Source organism: Genypterus blacodes, unplaced genomic scaffold, assembly GCF_046128005.1.
Source record: "Genypterus blacodes isolate CSIRO-AG114 ecotype Tasmania unplaced genomic scaffold, CSIRO-AGI_Gbla_v1 ptg000029l_1, whole genome shotgun sequence".
Taxonomy (NCBI): domain Eukaryota; kingdom Metazoa; phylum Chordata; class Actinopteri; order Ophidiiformes; family Ophidiidae; genus Genypterus; species Genypterus blacodes.
In genome coordinates this window covers 3,956,700-3,975,955 of record NW_027466842.1, presented here as the reverse complement: position 1 = coordinate 3,975,955, position 19,256 = coordinate 3,956,700, and the positions used below count along the sequence as shown (strand labels likewise).

At 44.4% G+C, this 19,256-nt stretch overlaps 1 protein-coding gene across 2 annotated transcripts in view; it reads left to right on the top strand.

Moving 5' to 3' along the window:
• The first annotated feature begins 11,522 nt into the window (after positions 1 to 11,522).
• adgrl2b.1 (adhesion G protein-coupled receptor L2b, tandem duplicate 1) overlaps positions 11,523 to 19,256 on the top strand; it is a 72,713-nt gene continuing 64,979 nt past the window's right edge. For both annotated transcript variants that reach the window (XM_076144982.1, XM_076144983.1), the window contains exon 1: positions 11,523 to 12,222. The gene's annotated coding sequence lies outside the window, so the exon portion shown is untranslated. The remainder of the gene's footprint in view (positions 12,223 to 19,256) is intronic.

Here is a 19,256-nt window from a genome sequence, read left to right as displayed (position 1 = left end):
CAGGGTGTAATTACGTATATCATAATCCCCGACTCCCTTTTCCCACAAATGAAGATGTGTTGCATGAGAATATGACAGAGTCGTAATGGAAACATTGGGACGTTTGGCTTGGCGTCACTTTGCTGCTTTTGTTCAGTGCAGATGAAGATTAATATAAGAAAAATGCTGTTGCTGGGAAAACACCCAAGCTTTGCTCTATTGGCAGCGATCACGGCCACAAATGTCCATGTCTGTTTTGTAGATTAATGAGTAGCGGATTTTGAAAACACAGAGGCAAAGGCGGAACAAAAACGCCAGGCAAATGATCTCGGAATTCTTGTAGATGATCACAGGTAGATGTTGGACATTAAATACTCATATGATATCAGTTTGTGAAACGGCACAGTGGCACTTTGCAGTATCTCTCGTCGTGTAAATTCCTCTCTTCCTGTTTCGCATTTTAGTGCTTGAGACCACCATGTGTTTTAGGAGCATACCTTTGCTCGCAACAGGTTCCTTCACCCGGCTACTCTTCTCCACTCTGACCAGAATAGAAGTGGCAAAGTGACACTGTCGAGCACACTGGGCCTGGGGGGGCTGTCGCGGAAGCCCACCCTGCAGTGGGACTGGTGCAGGACCACCCCAGCGGGCTGCCAAGACCAGACAGCCCGGGCCAATTTACGACTCCCTAGAAGGGGAAGATTGCATTGCAGACACTTGAGAAGGAAGAGTCACCTGCTCCTCTGCAACACAAGGGCTTCCTCTAGTCCTATATTTTTATTGTTGGACTATTATTATTATTTTCTATTATTTATTATTCACTGTTTAAATGGGTGAAATTGCAGTGAGCCTTCAAAGGGTGGGCAGTAATCAGAAGCACCCCTCCAGTCTGACTGCACAAAAGGAGTGAAATGAAGACCAGACGAGGCTGAGGACAGGCTTTAATCCACAGCAGATTCTCTCCTCAGCTTGAATAAAAGCCTTTGCAGCTCGGCTCTCCACTGCTGCTGCTGCCCGCTCGCTCCCTCGCTCCCTCGCCCGCCCGCCTGCCCGCTCGCCCTCCCGCTCGCTCGCTGTGGTAACGAGCCTCCTCTGTGGCCAGAGGAAGAGAAAATTCATAAGGAAGGCGAGGTAGAGTGGCGACGATAGCAAACCCCCCCCAATGTTGATGCAGACTGGCGAACTCGGCGGTGTGTGTGTTTGTGTGTTGGGGGGGGGGGGGGTACTGGGAAGCATTTGAGCCCTCTCCCTCCATCCATCTCTCCCTCCATCCCTCACTTCTTTAACCAGCCTTTTTTGCTCAAGCTAGTGTGCACGCTAGGCAGGCCAAAATAGATAATGAGGAATGTCAAACCTAGAACCTAGAAATCACCTCTACCAAGACCAAGCTGTTCCGGAGCAGTGGCTTTACGCATTCCACCGCACCTCTGAGTGATTTATTATGACCAAAAAAGACAAGTCTTCCGAAAAGACATCTAGGTCCACACAGCTGGTTAATGCCAACTGGTTGTGACTTGTGATGAGTAATGACATCCCTTTGAGTCAGTCGCTTTGTTCTGCCGCATCAGCATGATGGATTGTTCTTTTGATTTCTTTTCAAGATGTGCAGATGAGCCGTTTTGTAATTATTATTTTTTTCTTCTTCGACTCATAGCCGCTAGAAGTCGTTTTTTGCTCTCCACTGGGTCAGTTGTGTTATCTGGTAGAGGCAGAGATGTCCACTTTTCACTGCGCTCATCAACAGTAGATCCAGGGTCCATACAAACCTAATTAAGAATCAATTTGAGCCAGTGTCAGACAGTCTGGCGCCTGGAGAGGGGTAAATGCTTTTAATATGAACATTTTATCGTTGTCTCGCAGTCTTGCATCGTCTAACAGTCTGGCTTGTGTAAAGTATCTGTCATGGAGCCTTATGCCCTAAACACTACCACAGTAGCATGTCAACCCGTTTGCACGCGTGGCATCAGTGTGAAGGAAAAAAGGTGGAAATCCAGTTTTGGAGGAGAAACTGACACACGAAACGATTCCTCCTGAAAGGCATAAATCACTCAACAGTGGAAGAACAACCAGAGTTTGACAGAAGCTGTGATTGGCATGTTTATCCCGCTTGCTGCTCAGTCTCAAGATAAATGTCGCGGCATGAAATGTGTTCTTGAATGGTGTCATAAATGTTTTTTCTCGCCCAAAGTGATGTGGTCACTGTGAGAGTGGTGTGAAAAAAAAGAAGACACCTTTGCTAGTGGAACTCCCTGCAAGAGCTTCCTGCCACTTCATATCCATCACACACACACACACACACAGCCACACACACGCACCCACACATGCTGCTCCTTAAATGAATTAATGGAGTTAAGAGTGTGTGGATGTGCATATGGGGAAGATTGTCGGGATGACAACTGAATTGACAAGAAAGAGTGTTTCAAATCAACAAAAAGGCTGCATGTCAAAGCAGACCAACCATGTTCAGCTCCTGTATTTGCCATTTATAAAGGAACGATCAAATCGATATCACACTAGATTTATGCCTCTGCTCCCTCTAGCTAAGAGCGCCTTGTATTTCCTTTCAATTTGTTGCATTTTCAACACAAATCGGCTGCATTTTTACAGCTGCCTGGAAGCCTGAGCCACAGCAGCCCTGGTCTTTGCAGCAGCTTCCCCCTCTGCATGCTGAAACACTTGGCTGTGAAATGCCACGATTATCATTTCAGGCAAAGCTGCGCTGAAAGGAATTTCATAGGGATGATGGCGTCTAACGGCCGAATGGCAGCCAGGAATGGGGGGCCGCGTGTTCCCGAACCGGACTCACCTGAGCGTGAGAGTAATTTTTAACACAAAGAAAAGGTTCACAAAGTCAGTTGATAGCAATGATGGTTTTCATGCTTTTATTGATTTAACAATCGGGCTCGCTTAAAGACTTAAAGACCTCCATGACGGCGCTATTGATTTTATACATGAGGCAAATGGTTTGAAGCTTGGTTTCTTGACAGTTGTGACTTTGTAATAAAAACATATTTTGGTCCATTGTTGTCACTTCTATAGTAATTCATCTCGGCTATGTTTTTAAAGGCATCAAACCCCCGGAGAGAGGTGAAGTCCTGCCACGCTCTGAGGCAGGGACGCTTTATTAATCCCCGAGGGTAGATTATGCTTTGTTACACAGCATAAACAAGCAGCGCCGCACAAGCGTAAAAGTAAAACATGGCAACAAATAAACACGATATATAAAATTTAAGTACAGGGCCGCAATCGTATACATTATTAATGAAGAAGTACAACATCGTTCAAAGACATAAATCCAAACATGTACGATAAACAGAGATGAGGTCTAGTTCATGTCGTGCAGACGCAACTCAAGCCTCCGTAACTATGCAAAATAAATACAGTATATGTCAACGTCAATGTCACAAACTTTCCTTAGAGTTAGAAGTTTTCTTTCATATTTAGTCCATATATTTACAGTAGTATTGACATTATAGAGAGATATTTTTACATACACATTGACTTTATCGTATGTATGTGAAGAAATCAACCGACAATTCTATCATCTCTTCTTTAAATCAGATTAAACAAACATGGATTCATACTTTTTAAATCTTGATTCAAGTTTAAGTGACATCTGACCACAATCTTAACTCTTAACTAAGTTTTAATTTGGTTTTGATGCCAACAAAGCGGCCACAAGCAGAAATCAACCAAACAGAAAGTAACAAAATGACGATGACATTCATCCATTGATTAATATGATTGAGTAAATGGGAATATTAATATTTTATGACTTCATTGTGTTATTTTTTGCGCAGCTACGTCAATGTCTGCAAAACATGCAATGCTCCTTTAAATTGAGCGACTTGTGTGCTTCATTTGCTCTCTCTCTCTCTCTCTTTCTCTCTCTCTCTCCCTCTCTCTCTCTATCTCTCTGTCTCTCTCTCTCTCTCTCTCTGTGTCTCTCTCTCTCTCTCTCTCCCTCTCTCCCTGTCTCTCTCTCCCTGTCTCTCTCTCGCTCTCTCTCTCTCTCTCTCTCTCTCTCTCTCTCTCTCTCTCTCTCTCTGCGTTGTAACAAATGACTCTTTCAACCCTGTGAGAATATAATATCAGCCTTTATGGTGGTTTTTATGATTTATTGTGTCTGTGAGTGTGTGTGTGTGTGTGTGTGCGCGTGCGTGTGTGTGTGTCCGGGTTAAACTGCAGTGGTATGCTTCTGAGCTGCAGGTGCTATAAATAGCCACGGTCCCAGCACTCCCTCCTTGAGTGACAGGATTCCTTTCACTGGCACAGCAAAGATGACCCATTTCCTCTTTCCTAAAAAGTTAAACAGTGTCCGCCTGTTTGCTCGCTGGCTTTTAATGGCACGTTAAGCTGGTTTTGTGAAGTATGTTTTTGGCATTTTATAGCTCACAGTCTCCTGTTTTTGTTACAGAGTAAAGGCCAAACAAGCCAAGCGGGCAAAGCTCAGTGTGAAGAAAAGTTAAACGTTAGCTACTGCTGAATGGGATCATTAGCTGCTGTAAATCTTATTTTTTCTCCTTTTTTCTTTCAGTCCTTTTCCCTCTTTCCTTTTTTTTTGCACTGGAACAATCAGCATCTGTTTCCATTTTTCAGTGTTTCAGCCTCTTTGAGACAGCGGGGGGGGGGGGGGGGGGAAACTCGCTGCAGAGCAGAGCGGCAACACTGAGAACCCAAACGTAAATTCAACCAACAATCACTCGCTGGCTCCGAAATGAAGACGTTTCATTCAGATAAGCTCGTACTTTTCACTCACTGATACTTTAAGGGCAGATCACACAGCTGGGAATGCGGTTATGCAAGGTACTCTGCGTTTATTTCCACCTTATAAGAACGTTTCCCAGATCTCCTGAGGACAGAAGAATGGCACCGTCCTCTACGCCAAAAAAGATCTGGAGAGGAGACAAGTCTGGATCCATGTTTCGTGTCAGATTTTATCTATTATAGAGAGTTGAATTGGGTTTCTATGCTTGATCTAACTTCTGTCAGCAAAGTCACCACTGATTTAAGTCTCTAAGGGATATATATGAATGAAAAGAAGAAGAAGAGACGTACGGCTGCTTGGCCTGCAGAAGGACGTCGTATATCCTGCACAGTTCTACTAAAAGACGTCTCCAAAGTCACTTTAACGACCCCGATTGATGATTATTAAGATATTTAAACAATGACGGATGATATAGAGCCAATAGATTTACAGTTTCGGTCGCAGTTTGTCTTGATCTGCGTCGGGGAAAAAGCTCATAAAAGCTCCGGAAACAGTTTCAACTCATCCCAGCTAAAATTAAAGCAAGTGGTGAGAAAGCGCAGATGAAGGCGGAGCAGTTTGTTTGCGGTCCAGATTTAGAAGAGACAGCGTTTCGTCGTGGGAGACGCCATTACACGACTATCAAGATGGTGATAATTCCCACCACTGTTCCGCCGCCCTGTGATTACCAAACTATAGAGAGCCGCCGTATACAATGAGCTGGCATCCATTTAACGCACGCCGCAAATAATTAGTTCCTGTCTGCACTGCAACGTTGATCAAATCCCAGCGAAAATCCCCCAGCAACTCAGTTTAGATCCTTTGATTTATTTATTTTTTGGAATAAATGTCTTTTTTTCCTTTACGGTTGGCCTTTGCCTTTGAAATTTGCGGCTTTTGATCTTAATGAGTCAAACCGCCTAATAATGACTCCAGACATATTTACCAGAGCGTTCCCCCCTCTGCGCTGCCCTCTTATTTACCGCATTCGTGTTTGTTGAGACACCCCCACATTATGACATGAGGTCTGGGGGCCCGTAATGTGAACGGCTCATTTGAGAAAGGGGGGGGGGGGGGGGAACATGGATACGCATGAGGGGGGAAATCAAAGACAACATGTAGAGGTGAAGGGACTTGGGTTGCGAAACCGTATCTCTCTGTGGGGTCTCCGTGGCGGCACAAACCACAAAAATCCCACCACTAAAAATCTAATCATCACCCCTATAATCCAATGTAACTTCTGAAGTCGGCAAGCATAAGCAGTGAAGTTTAATAAGTACTTAATGTATGTGGGTTGCTGCATTTTTGTGCGTGTGCAGTTAACTTCTAAAGCAGAAAGGATCGGCTTCAGACACGGTCGCAGTTTCAAAGCAATCGCTGCATATCATATACTATATATATTTAAATATATATTAATATTTGATATTATTGAAGAAATTCAAATTCTCTTGCTGACCAAATTAGGTGGTCCACAAAGTGATGCATTTACTGAAGTGAAAAGTACACATTGACTCCTTTTCACTTCAGTTATTTAATATAGCATCATAAATAAATTCATATCATCAAAATTGGGCATTTGTGTTTTTCGCCCCCTGTGGGATGGGCTGACAAAAAGGGAAGGGAGGAGTCAGGGAAGAAGGTATAGAAGGAAAGGGAAAAAGGATAGGTTACAAGGTAGGAAGGGAACAAGGGAAATAACAAAGGAAGAATAGAAATAGCAGTAACAGGAAGGAGAAAAAAGGGAAAGTGCCTCACAACTGGAGTAAATGGAAATAATTGTAACATCCAGTAAGTGTGTACTCATTCAGACTGTGTGTGTGTGTGGTGTCTTCATGTATGAGGTCGTATAGAAAAACGTCACGGTTTCTGTCTTACATCAACACATCGTTATGGAGAGAAAAGCAGTAAGCTGATTCTTGTGGGAGAGACAGAGTGTGCAGCGCCATGGGTGTGTGTGTGTGTGTGTGTGTGTCTCTGGATGGATGGCATTTATTCTCACAACAACACAAATTAAATAAGCAGAAGCTAAAGCTGAACGTTATTAAAAAGGCCATGAGGCATAAACTAACAGATATGTGGGAGAAGTAGCGTAATTTCAGTGCGGCCTGCAGCGAGCGTCCACAGAGAGCTTTAAATTACAGCGGCGAGTCGGCGCTCGTGATAAATTCTGATCTTTCACTGCGAAAATCATTTACGCTCCAGATGAGTCAGCAGCCCCTGTGATTCTCCAGTTGTTGCTTTTTTAATTTTTTCCCCCTGTTTTTCTTATGGCTCTTTTGGTTTTTTGGATGGCAGACCAGTGAGTGACGGGCCTGTGGGGTGAAAAGAAGCACAGAGAAGCGTTTTCTGACAACTTCATGGGCCCCACACACACACACACACACACACACACACACATACTGTATATACCTGCTCTGACCACAATGAATAAAACACACACGCACACCCGCCTCTCATGGGTCACTTCAAACGACTCTTTTCTGCTACTGCGCCATACACAAACATGGCTCCTCTAAATCAGAATACGTGCCGGCGGATCAGCATCATTACATCTGTTTTCCTTTGACCTCTCCATTTTTTTTTATTATGTAAAACTACGCCACGGAAAACATGCAAGCTCGGCACTAATCCTCTCGCTTTCCACCTGGTAAATTTGACCCAAATTCACATTTCCCCCCCGTGTGGCCAAGGGGACCGTTTCCCTTATTGAAGCCACGTGTAACGGAGACCGCTGACCTGTCTGTGTACTTTGGCACACGAAGAGAGAAATGATATTTTGGACATTAATAGTTCCAAAGTTGGCTATCGGGTGGTTGTTTTCAGTTTGATGCGTCCTTTGTCTAGATTTGTCGCTCTTTTATTACAATGCTGAAAGTGAGGGTCTAAAAATAGGGAGATAGTTGGAGGGAGGAGAGGAATGAAAGCTTCCATTAACGGTGTAATATCACATTCAAAAGAGAGGCTGCATGGGGCTGAACTTTAGAAACCTGAGGAAAATGTTACCATAAACCCATTTCCAGCTGGGCCGGATCGCTTTCCTTCCAGTACATTGATCGTTGAGGAATGACAACTGAAACTTGGAGGCAAAATGGCATAGCCCAGACAAGCGCGTGGAGGACTGCAAGCGGTGTGTGTGTGTGTGTGCCGTCGGGACGAAGACGCTTGCAGCTGTGGCATCACGGCACATGTAGACATTACACGTCTCATGAAGCATTAGTATGCCGCGCTGTACGTGCTCGTCACTGCATCTGAGGTGTTTCTAATGACAGCATTAGTGCCACGGCTGAATAAATCAAAATTTGTGAAATATATCACCTCCGCCAGCGAGTTTATGTTTTCACACGCATCTGCTTGTTTGGGCTTTATTTTATAGCAGGATTGTTTGCAAAGTTCTCAATGGATTTCGATAGAAGTTGGTGGAAATAATGGGGCACGACCTGAGAAAGAACCCATGAGATTTAGGTGTGAATCAGCAAAAACAATTAGACACGTCTCTCCCATGATTGATAGATGTAACGGGGTCAAATATGTGCTTGGACTTGGACATTTACGGGATACTACCAACAATTACGGGTAGAAACGTGCAACAGACGCTTAAGTGTAGCTGAAATGACGGTGATTCGTTCGCAAATAGTTTCTGTGTCATTTGGAACTTACAGGAAGGAATAAAAAAACATTTTGGACGTTGCGACCGTTCAAAGTACACAGGCCGCCCTGAACGCATAATTGAGTATCTGTCTCGCTCGAACATTTCTGTTTACAGATGATGATTAAGATTGTTTGGTATTTGTTTACAGTTTGAAATGTAATACTAATGTTTTGCAGCTTACTGTAAAATCCTGATGGGCTTTCGGCTTTCAGATGTAATTTCATTGAGCGAGCTGGAATCGTTTCCAGTCCACTCAGTTTTGGTTTTGTGTTTTTGGGTGCCAACTCAGTTAAAAATTTGGTCTCCATTCATGACCGTAAAATCAGGATTCAATTTGCCCCCCCTTTGCTGTTGTAAACAACCGAGAGGGCCTGGTGTGTTCCGTGCTTCAAGAGCAAGGTCAGTGCAATAGCAAGATTACGCTTTGCATCACGTATTCCCCTTCTAAAGACAATGATCTGTCACTATACTGTAAACACAATATAAGGACATCCACCAACTGTACACTGACCTGGAAGGACCTTGTGGTATTTCTGTCTCCTCACAGGAACTTCTTTAATAAACTATTCATATACAGTAGGATGTATGCACTCACACGCCGGACTGACTTAAAGTAACATCAGCCATTCACTGTCAGTCATTTCCAACATAGTCCATTGTCTTCAGAGCATGAGAGCCACTGTAACATGTTTTCGAAATTACCCTTTTTTTTTTCCTAGGCGGATATTATATTTTCTTCTCTGCATATTAAATTGCATTTACATAAGTGAACAAATTTGCATGAGCTGCTGTGTTCAAGTGTAGATAAAAACGTTTTGCCTATGAAATTTAAGAAATTCTCATCTCATTTAATGTCAGCAGACAACGTGATAATCTGTTAAGTAAACACCTACATGTGTCCGTGGACGCTTCATTGAAATTCACAATGCCCCCTATTTCACGTGTTGTAAAGAAATGTAAATGTATGCATCCCTTAAGATGTTCTAATTAGCCGTAGGACTGCAGTATTATTCAGAGTTCAGTATGAAAGATGGAATAATCAAAAGGAATGGAGCACAACAGTATAGTTCAGGTATTGTGTTTATCTGTCGTTGTCAATTGAGTTCTATTAAGCCATGTTAAGTCTTCATTTTAAGGTTTTGTTCATTCAATAAATAGACAACAACATTCTGGGCTTCCACTTGCTGGATGACTCAGTTGTTGTATTATGTATCTCCCTCTATTGTTACATCTTTCTTTTCTTTCTTGGTAATTGTTTGCTTCCCCACCTCAGGCTCCTGTTGCACACCTGGCCTTTGCAGGAGGGCCGATGTCTCTCTCTTTCTCTCTCTCTCTCTTACTCTCTCTCTCTTTCAATCATCTCCCCTGAGGTTTCCTCCTTTTTTTCTCCCTCTGGTTTGTGCAGGAGTTTTAGGGAGTTTTCCTTCCCACAGAGCTGGGGCTGGATCAGGATCAGGAACGCTTGTATGTGTTATTGCACTGGTATCCATTTTGACTTTGCCTTTGAAAATACAAAACATGGAACTTCTGGTTTTGCTATTCCCCATTGCACCTCCTGTTGAAAAAGCCAAACGCTTCTCAATGAAGGATGGTTTTGGTGTCGCCCTGATGTGTTTCACATTTTCTACTTCATCCATCAAGTCTTTATAAACACGGCTTCAAAAAGGAGTGAGGGGCTTATCCAGGTGGTTACAACTGACCCCACAACTGAAATTCCTTCGGACATGTGTTATTCAGTCAATGGGGGTGTGTTTTTCATCAGTCCCTAAGTGACATACGCTTTATTAATTACTAAAGAATGGCCTTGCAGTTTTTGTAGTCAGTTCTTTAATAAAAAGTACGTAGATGTAATTAAAAACTGAACCACATGGACTCAAAATGTCATGAGCTTGGAGGAAATAGAGCAGCTTTCATATGGAAATCTTGGCATATATAAGTAAAAGATTTAATTTGGGCCAAAAACAATAGGGACACTGTTTTTCAACCTGAGCCGTTTTAAATGATTGTTTCCTGTTATTTATAATTGTGCACGGCGTCACACAGATAACTTCACTTTGGAGAAATGCAGTTTCCTACAGCAGCTTAGTGCCAAGCCTGCACAGCGTTCATCATTTAAGCTTTTAAAAACCAGGATAAATCTCATTTTAACAGTGGGAGCCTCACAGTTATTCAGACTCAGTATGTTCAAATGAATAGCAGACACAAATTATGCATTCCTTATTTCTGCATGGTGCAGTCGCTGGTGGATGTAAGTGAAATAAAGTCAGTAAAGCTTGATAGAAGATGAATCAACACCTTTCTACTGCATTCGCTAGTGCTTTTGCCTGCTTTCTACAAACTATGACAACTTTACATTACTGCTGCCACAATTTGACACATCAAAATGCTGATTTGACACAACATGGCAACCCAAAATATGATTCTTATTAATGCCTTGATTCTGGTCATTAATATTGATTACGTTAACGATCACTAAAGCCAAGATGTTTATAAAGTATTAGAGCCCAGTCAATGCTGGATTCTCAGGCCAAAATCCAACCATAAAACTCAAATTCACTTGAACTTAGATCAATAAATACAAAATAATGAAGCCTGTAGAAAAATATCGACTTGGTTTTCTCGTTGACCCTGTCATCCTTTTGCTGGCATGTGTGGATGCATGTGTTTGTGACAACATATAGACAGATCCCTTTAGGTTTTGGATAAGGGAAAGATCAGCAATCAAACCTCAGCTTGCAGATTCATCAGTCGGATTCTATACAATGCGTCTTATTAAGGACGTGGAGCCACATGTTTCACTAGTGATATGAAGTTGAGCTGACTTGGGTTTTAAATCCTGCAGAAACAGTGGCATGGCCCCCTGCGGCAGAAGGAGGGTGTTCAGCAAACTGAAGCTCTGGATCTGGCTGAGTTATGTACAATTGTAGATGATGGAGGGGAGGAGGGGGGTTAGGGTGGTGGGGGAGTTTCAATAAGGTGTGGGCTGAAAAAACCGTGCCTCCTTATGCGGGTTCTGTCCAAATTAACACGCGAGCCAATCCGCACAGAGCTGCCGGATCCGCTCCGTGTTTTGTCGCCTCCCCCCCTCCCCTCCCCTCCCCTCCCCTCCTCTCCTCTCCTGCACGGCCAGCTGCTGCAGAGCGGGGACCGGTGCGCCGTTTCTCCTCCTCGCCTTGTTTGCCTCCAGTCCGGCTCCAGCTCCGACTGACTGCCTTGCCCGCGCTGCGTGTGTGTACGGTGTGTGCTGTGTGTGTGTGCGCGGATGAAGAAGCGCAACGGGGAGAAACCAGGAGGGGTGAGAGCGCACGGACGAAGCAAGACGAAACAAGTCCCAGTCTAGCCTCCGTAGACCCGGATCGTACTGTGGGCACAGACTCGCCACTGTTCCAGACGCGCTTGTGGAGTTTCATTTTTGTAACCAAATCGGGGACGCATCTGGTCTCCTTGAAGTGATCCGGGTTTTTTTTCTTTAATGCAGTCTGGACGCTGCGCTCTCGTCGTTAGGAGCCTGACTGCGTGCGTAAGGAGGGAGGGGGGGAGAGAGAGAGAGTAACGATCATTACTTTTAAGCAGGACCCCCTTTTGCCATGGAGCTAGTGGCCCGGTCCTCGGGGACTTATTGGCTCGAAGAGGAACAGATACCTGCCAGAGGAGAAGCCGCTACCATCTGCCTACTGTGAAGGAAGAAAGTGGAGCATGAAACCGAGCCCCGGCCGTCTTTGTGCGACCCGCTGCTGAGTTTCTGGGGGCCTCTTCTGAATCAACAAAAAAAAAAGGAGGGGGACGCTCGGTGTTGATCTACTCTGAAATCCACGCTCCTCGCCGGGATCCATATTCTGGCACCGCTGTAAGTAAAGCCTTTAACGTGGATGTTTGGGGGGTTCTTGTGCTTGGGGGGGTCGCGGTGGGATTCCGTGTTGTGCGTTGTCGAATCCAATAACGTTTATTTGAAACTCTCTGGATACGCCAAATGTCAGAAAGTGGGCCCCCGGGCTTCTCCAGCAGTTTACAACTGTTGTGATGAGAATCAATACATAAGTCATACTGCATGATTCAATCAGAGGAAATTTAACAGATTGGAGCTTCGATTGAATATGAAGTTGCGCGGCTGCTGCTGGGGCTCAGCCCTGAGGTGGATCTCAGTGTAAATAACCTCCATGTTATGTCAATGAATAGCTGACGGAAGGATGCATTCTTCTGTCACCTGATCAAATAGAGGAAGAAAGGGCTCTTTAAACTCATTCAAATGTTGAATTAAAGTGAATAAATGTGAGCTGGAGCACACAAACATATATTTATATTATACATGTAATGATATAATCAGTACACTAGTCAGTAAAAACCAACAGGGAGCTGATATATAATCAATTTCAGTGTTAAATAGATGCTAATCATGGTGATAACACAGTCCAAATAAGACTCCATAAACATCCCCACCCAGTCCAGGAGCTAAGTACTTGGATGTCAGTTACTGTCTCCATTTACTTCTCCATTTTGCGGCTATAAAATAAGATCATTTCACAGAGCATGTATAATTCACAGACCAGAGCCAGCCATGTGTGATAATGGGACACACACACACATACACACACACACATACAGAGAGTTTTTACAGGCCAGGGAACCATATCTTATTCTCACGTGAAGCTTTTAGAAATGAGGCTGCAAGAAATCTCCAGAGAGCGAGACAGTGATGTACGGAAATATCAAGGTTAAACAGTGTTTACATACTGTGTATTCCACACGGTCGCTGCCAAAATCTGGACCGTGGTGCAACATTATATAAGGTGTAGAGACAAGTTGGTAAAGTGAAACCCTGCATCTCAAATGCGCTCATCCAGATAAGTATAGGCTCTCGTTTTTCAAATTCCCGGTTTTAATGGGCTTGTAATTTTTGCTGGTGATGTAAGGAAACCAGGAACACACACCGCTGTATAAAACGTTATATTAGCTCTTTATAGGCAGGGTGGGAAATTTAGTTAAATGCATATTATGGTTGTGCTTTGCGTTTTACTCTTACCATTTTGTTAGTTTATCACACATTATCCCCTCTTTATTCCAGTGGTCTTGTTGGTTGGGATTATGGTGAATTCCCCTGTTTAATTTTGCCACACACACACACACACACACACACACCGAACACACACACACACATTCACACACAGCACAGATTCCTGCCAATATGCTATAAGAGGACATTTCCCTGGCGTTTCTGCTGGGGAATGTGTGTTCCACTTATAAAATCCTGCATTTCTATAGGCTCACGTCCATTCTTTGTAAATTCAAGCAGCTTCAGTCAGGATTGTAACCAATGAAGTTGTGGAAATTGTGATCGTAAACATAGCTACGGTGCTATGTGTCAAACAAAGGCCCGGGACAGTGTAGTATAGAGAGGAATTCAAGAGAGGACAAATGTTCTGGTGCCTCCTCCCCACTTCCACCTCCACTCCCATCTCTCACCCGCCCCAGACATGCTGGTTTGGTCCATTTGTCTGTGTTGTCTTGGGGAGGAAGTGCCATCTCATCTCACATTGCGCAAATGGTTTCAATGCATGCTAGTGTGAATTCTAGCGGGTTTTTGTAACTGCCAATTTCCATATCAAAGTGTCTGCATTTCAATAGGGAGAACTTGAGCTACCAGCCCCCTTCCTCTAAGCAGTTTTGTTCTGATAGAGTGTTGCTGCTGGTGTAGGCTCCTCACAGGGATTGCTGGACACTGCAGTTGGTTGTGTGTGTCAGTGTGTGTGTGTGTGTCAGTGTGTGTGTGTGCATGTATGTGTGTGTGTGCATGAATCTGTGAGAAGCTGTTTTGCAAGTGCTTGTGTTGGAAACAGATTTGGTGTGGCTGGAGAGTATTTGTTGGCCGTAATGGAACACCAGAAGCCACGTTTTTGAATCGAATTTTTGGAGGACATTTTGTGTCTGTTGAAACGATTCCTCTGTATTTTTTTTGTATCTATTTTTTTCAGCCTGACTAGAAACTCAGGGAGGGTCTTTATTTCCAAGGAGAGGTATAAGTTGCTGCGTCTGTCTGTGAAGGAGAAAAAAATGCATAAACAAGTAGATGGAAATCTGTTTAGGGACTTTGAATGGTGTTTAGGCTACGGCGGTCTACAAGCCAAAAACGCCCCGAAATACATTTATTTTCAACCACTTGCGACATGAATGTAAAAAAGGCGGCGAGCGTTGCAGCTTTGTGCGTAGCCTCTTGATTGTTTTTCTGTCACAGAGATACTTATTTCCCAGTCTGTGCAGCTGTTGTTTGTCAGTGAAAGAATGCAGCGAGACACGACGTTTAGTTTGATGGATCTTTGGTTTTTTTTTCTCCCCTCTTTGTCCGATGATGATACAGAACCCAAATGTTCACCGCATTTTCTTTTCTCTAATTTCCGACAGATAGAGAGAAACACTTGCACACACACACACACACACACACACACACACACACACACACACACACACACACACACACACACCTGACAAAGAGAAAAAGTGCTTTCTTAGCTTTCTTCATGCCCTTTCTTTGGGAATAGGATCAGCGTAGGTTAATAGCGAAAGCAAGTGTTCTGCGTGGGATGGAGATGGGGAATGAAAATGCCATTGGAGTTGCAGTAGGGGTCAGTGGCCCTGCATGGTCATCCTGCTCCTGGGTAAAAAAAAAAAAGAAAGAAAGGAAAGACATAAGCTGAACTCCTCTCAACCTGCTGCAGAGAGAGAGGAGGAGAGAAAGAAGGGAGAGAGAGCTAACTCCTTCCTTTGTTTGGACAAAATAACCTCACAGCGGTTACGGCAGAGGGCGGGAGCGGGGCGGCAGGTTGCCGTCTTGAACCGATAGAGAGAGGGAGAGAGGGAGGAGAGGCAAACAGAGAACTTCACCTGCCATCTTCACTCACGGCGGCTTGGTTTGACAGCTGTCTTGTTCAATTCTTCTGACGTGCTCACCCTGCGCCCCCCCCCCCCCCTCCACCCCCTCTCACCCCCTGCAAAAAAGTTGGACAAACACACAGACAGGGCCAGAGACGAGGAGGAACACCAGCAGTGGCTTTGGACCCTAGAGGGGGAAATCAAGCGTCAGATACTTTTTGTTAATTGCTTCGACCTCAGTCTGCTTCATCTGCGTCTAACTTAGTTCGTCGCCACCAGAATTAACTCTCGACGAACCCCTTAGAGAGCCGCGATGTTCTGTTGTAGTGGCGAAACATTCAAGAAAAAGTTACAAGGCGGCGTAATAAAGGGTTTCATGTGCTGCAGCCAGTCGTTTCAAATGACTATGAAGGTGTTCAAGAAAAGCACGTTGGTCCATTAAGCCATCGCCACTCTCCAATGTTGCAACAAAGTGAGCACATTACAGATCACGTGCACATTTAAAAGGATATTTTCACCCATTTGGTTCTTAATGGCACTTTTTTAAAAGACTCGAATCTGCAAAAACAGGAAATGTATTGTGTCTTTTGTCTGTGCTTAAAGGTTCCAGCTCCATTTACGAGCGCCGTACCTAGAGGCAAAACCCCGCTGTTTCATTTCTTTGCTTGTGTGTGAGTTCTTCTGAGAGGCTGACACCGAAAGCTGACATTTACCTGTGGTGCTGTTAAAAAAAAAAGAAGAAAACGTTTCCTCTCTGAAGTGACGGCGAAAGCTTCTACGGAATGTCTCGGCAAGGTCTCTACGTTTGGACACTTTGTGAGCGGAAGAAGAAAAAATGCACCACAGAGCAATAAAATGTCCCAGAAATGCCAGCTGTTTATTCTCACTGTCAATTTTCTATTTAGCTGCAAAAGGCCACCGTAGCCATTTTGTGCTTCCCTCCAAAAAAAGAAGGAAAGAAAGAATCAGGGGAGTGGAACAAACGATATTGCGTCAGGGCAGTGAAGCGGACGGATAGATATATGGTCTGTAAAACACATCTGAGGGCGCAAATCCCCCACAGCACCACCTCCTGCGTTTAAAATGACAGTTAACTTTCCCCCACTGCTTTAAAATGGATGTTTAATGATCAACAGAGGCTCTGAGCTTAGATGTACCGCTCACGCAGGCTATACACACACTCACCGCTGAGCTCTCCCGTCGGCGCGCTCCACCAAGAAGGCCGTCGTCCCTCCTTTCCCTCTTGTCTCTAAATGACGCCTCAGTCAATGGAGGCTGGTTTTTTGAGTGATGGATCATCGGGAGAGCTCACCGGGTCTCCTTTTTAACCCTTTGGTGGCATGCCGAGCTCTCTCAGCCGGTTGCAGGGGGGCGCGGGGGGGAGCCGTCGGCAGCGTGTGTGATGGATCTGTCCCGGGTCTTTGGGCTCCATATATCAGAAGATTAGCACTGACCTGTGAGTTGTCTGGACCGCCCTCGATGCATTAGCATATGAGGACACCGCTCGGTCTCAGGGGATGCAAAGATAGTGAGCTTTATTTGGTTCTGTCGCAGGATAGGTCACAGGAAGTGTGCAGATTAAAGGCTTGAAGGCATTGTGTTGGTATTAGGTGTATCTGACAGGTCATCTATCTTCTACGGGAGGGGAAAACGCTCTCCTCTACCTCCAAATTCCTGAATAGTATCATATATAATTACGCTCGGAATTGAGGTCCGGCCAATGCATCACCGTGGAAAAAAATGTCTCCTCGCTCTCCTTCATGGTGTCCGCGAATCATATAAAAATGTAAATCACGCCCCTGATGTGTTATAACATCATTATTTCTTGTTGTTTTGCATTGAAAAGGGATAAATTGGAACAGGTATCCTTCCACAGTTGTTGTCAGAGATGAATAATCTGCGGGGGCCTCGTTCATGTGATTGAGCGATTAAATTCTTCCATTAAATGCTTTCAAGCGACAATCAAAGGTGCATTTGCTTCCTGAGAAGATTCCATTTTGGTTTTATTGGAAGGTTGCGGTCTCGGAGGAAAGAATGAAATATCCCCATAGATTCTCTAATTTTTGTCGCATTTACAGCACAAACGTCGTGTCAAATAATCATACAATCACATTTGCCTCGCGCTGCATTTTGTGTCCGGCGCGTAAATGTCACCTCCCACGGTGCGGCTTCCATTTATTGTTTCTCCTTTGTGTGTGGAAGCGGAAAGAGGGAAACGCGTTGAATGCCAAATTCGCACGCGTCAAAACGAAGACGCGGGTTCACCTGTAGTGCGGCGGCTTCGTCTAATGGCTATTCGGTTTCTACTCGGTGTCACTTTGGCGCGCGGCTGCTGATGAAGCCATCGCGTTTTCAAGGTGACGAGATATTGTCAAAGCCATTGAAAGTACCGCCGGCTTTGATTGGCAGGCGTTGTCACAGAAGATGAGAAGCTGTGGGAGTTAAGCAGCAAAGAGAATCTATTACCCAGAAAGGCACGACGTGCTTTCACAACGTGTCAGTGCAGTCAGCCATCTTGCTCTCTTGACTGTGGAATCCTTCTTCCTCATCGCAGCCGGGGAGCAGCTTTCACCTTCAATTTCGGCGGCTGCCATAAGTGAAAGTATTGATGCTTTTTGTTTGCTTTCAGCTTCTGTTGCACCCTGTGATGAATTATCGCGTAATGCCAAAAACATTTAAATATGCAGCGGCGGCGGCGGCGTGTAATCTGTTGTATCGCTTGAATGGCGCCTGAGCAAAAACTAAATAAAAATATAATCCGAGCGAGGAGCTATGTTGGAATCAAATCAAGCCTCTTCAGCGCCGAGAGTCTGCAGGGTCTGAGGGTTGTTGTTGATCAGCCAAGTAAATCAGATCTTGATATTTGAAGTGTGGAGTTGTGATTACTAATCACTCCACTGCTGAGTTTTAATTAGGAGACTCGTAAGCGTTGTGTCATTTCTCAGCAGAGCACAGTCAAGCATCAGACAGACTTAAAGGAACAAATAATTACATTTCTTAGTAGCTGTCATAACAAAAAAAAAACAAATCCTGGCTGTGGTGTGCAGTAATGAGTCTATTATTTAATGTACTTGTTAAACAGACACTCGTACTCGCTGATTAAGGAGAAGGATGGCCATTAGAGCGTGAGCGCCTCCTCCAAGGCCGAACAAAGGAAGGACTTTAAAATGTTACAAAAGTATTCACATTTGGATGGAGTTGAATGCTGATGGCGATGATAATGATAATGATGATTGATTGGTTGTGTTACTTTTGAAGAAATTGACAAAAATGTTGAAAAACTCTTTCATGGTGAAAAAGATTCCTGGACCGGATCATTGGATCTGGATCGTCACCAAACTTTAACAGGTTATTAACTGATCCTCGTCTCTCACTTTGACACCAAGTTTAATCTGAAATCGACTTTTGCTGCACATTTTCCAACGTGAAACCAGACGCCCGCCACTGGCAAACCTGCTCTGCTGCAAAACCAAAGCCCGGCCGCCAGATTTAAACAGTTCCTTCGGAAGATAGTGACATAGATTATGGCCTGAGCTTATTTCCAATGGGCAGGTTTCTGTCCTGTGCTCCCTAAGACCTTTGTTAGGACTTTTTAATTACAGCAGGGCTGGATGTAATTGATCTAGGCTTAGAGGGATTTCACTGTCAATGAGAATGAGCCTGGGCGTTAATACAGCCGAGAAAATGCTTCCACCTCGGTGCTTCACTTACACACACACACGCAGACACACACACACGCATACCCGCTGCAGGAAAAGGGCGAGGAGACGTGTCTTCCCGTTGGAGATCCTTTAATTCGGTAAGACTTCTGTGTTTTTAACAGCGTGATGGTTAAATCAGCCTGGTAGGGAATCGGCTCACAGAACAGCACAGGCAATTCCTATTAAGCAGCAAGTGTTGTTGCAGACTCCTCCGCCACCTGGAGTGTCCTCTTACGGAGCACTTTCTTCATGGTTCCGTGTTGTCACCCACAATCTTTAAATTTTCATCAGGCTGTTAGATAATGCTTCCCGATGA